This window comes from Enoplosus armatus, chromosome 10 (assembly GCF_043641665.1).
Source record: "Enoplosus armatus isolate fEnoArm2 chromosome 10, fEnoArm2.hap1, whole genome shotgun sequence".
Lineage (NCBI taxonomy): Eukaryota > Metazoa > Chordata > Actinopteri > Centrarchiformes > Enoplosidae > Enoplosus > Enoplosus armatus.
Window position 1 is genome coordinate 25,051,846 of NC_092189.1, and position 2,015 is coordinate 25,053,860.

General features: G+C 41.6%; 1 non-coding gene across 1 annotated transcript; it reads left to right on the forward strand.

Annotated features, from left to right (window-relative positions):
- The first annotated feature begins 290 nt into the window (after positions 1 to 290).
- On the forward strand, positions 291 to 361 carry trnag-ccc (transfer RNA glycine (anticodon CCC)). The gene has a single exon. It is a non-coding gene; the product is annotated as a tRNA-Gly (tRNA).
- The last annotated feature ends 1,654 nt before the right edge of the window (positions 362 to 2,015 follow it).

Here is a 2,015-nt window from a genome sequence, read left to right on the forward strand (position 1 = left end):
ATTGATAGTTTTTATTATTGAAAGGAAGAAAAAAAAGCCTTTAGGAAAATATGATGAGTGTGAGTCTCCGGAGGGGCGTGTCCCTGCCTGTGTTTGATTGACGGCCGGCTGCATGCTGCTGTTCCACCGTAGAGGACGAGAGACAAAGGCAGCTAACCTGTAGCTCCACGTGACGGACAGACAGCGTGCTCGTATACAGATAAGAAGACACGTTAGCATGAAGCTAATGCGGTGGTTGCTGGTTGTTGATTGGCTCAGTGTGACCGTCTGCTCTCAGGAGGTGGTCTCCAGTGCTGCTGGTGTAGTGGTATCATGCAAGACTCCCATTCTTGTGAGCCGGGTTCGATTCCCGGGCAGCGCATTGTTTCCTCTTCAGTGTTTGTTTCTAGAGTCACTTGACTTGTAGATGCCATTCAGCATGAGTTGAATTTTAGCTTTGACTTGTTAACTGTGCTTAGCTTAGCTTAGCTTAGGTGCTATTTATCTGCTAGCACTTCTGTAGTTGACATGAGCTCTAGTTAATAAACCTTCCACTCATCAAAAGCTCACACACTTTAGCATCTGTGAACTTTTGAAAAGATAAAAACTCACAAAGTCACAAGCAGAGGTTTGAAAGGCGGGAGTTGCCATGGAGATACGAACTGGCCTGCCTCTTGTAGGTGTTTTAATTTCTCTGCCGTCCAATTAACTGAGCCGGTGTCGCTGGGCAGCGTTGTTGTGTAGAAGACATAAAATAGAGAATATTTCATATTTAAAACAGCTTTAATGTTGGCGATGAAAGAGGTTCAGTTTTCACTTTCATAATCACTTCTAACCTTAATAACTCCTTAAATTAATAATGAAGGTGTCAAATATTTGACACAACAATGTTGGAAAGTGTTGCTGTTTCTTACAATGATCATGACTCCTGCTGCTGATAGTTTACAACTGTTTTCTCGTGTGCCTTCGTGAATTGCTGTGATACTGATAAGTAAAATGTTTTCTTGGATAAACAATTTAAAATATTTGTCTTTACCCTCAGAAGAGACCGTGTGTCTCCGGCTGTTGCTGTTTATTATTTATCACGAACACTGAAGCCCCTGCAGAGCCAACAGGAGCCAGCTCCGTTACCCCAAATACCCGTCAAATCCAACCAGGCCTTCACAGCTCCATCACGGCGGTGAAAGGCAGTGAAAATTGTCCTTTTTTTAATGGCTGCTTTGAAGTAAAAAGAATTATCATATCGCTGGAAGTATTAAAGTTCCCCAGAAGGAACCCTACAGTTTTATTAGTTTTACGGCTGCTGTCTTTTTACACATTTGACCGCCTTCCTGGAGCAAGTATAACACCAAAGTTAATGGCTAACGGAGAGAAAGTCAAAGGGAAAACTTGGCTGATTATAGCTATAACTCCTGCAGATACTAATTACCAGTGGCTGTAAAATAAGTCAAACTGGTCATCCTAATGAGTCCACCAGAGACCGATTGTTAAACTCCATTAAAAAGATCTATTTTCCTTCTCCTTTTTTATTTGTGTTTTTTCCCGGCTCCACTGTCAGCGTCATCTTATCAAGTGTGACCAAACAAACTCCTGTTTTAAAGGTCATGATGCTGCATCCACCCAAACACAGTAATTAATGTAAAATTAAGCCTGACATAAACATTAGAAACGGAAGACAAGGCCTCTTCATTAAAAGCTTTGTCTTCAGGTGAGTCATATTTGACCTTAGCAGCACAGGTAGAGAACATATAAAGATCCTTCGGTCCCTGCTGTGAGAACAGTAGAGTGAAAATAAAACCTCACTGAGAGCACAAGTCAAAAAGACGACGGTGAGAGATGTAATTAACTTCATGTGTCCTTCATCATCATCACCATCAGCTCATTCTCACGATGAAGTCACTGATATTAGTGCGAGTGTAAAGCTTCATCCATTAGTCAGAGTCCTATCACACTCAGAGTCCTTAAAGCGCACTAATAAAACTCGTCATCAGTTTGTCTTCATGTGAGAACAACAAAGGTTCTGGAAAAGAGCAGAA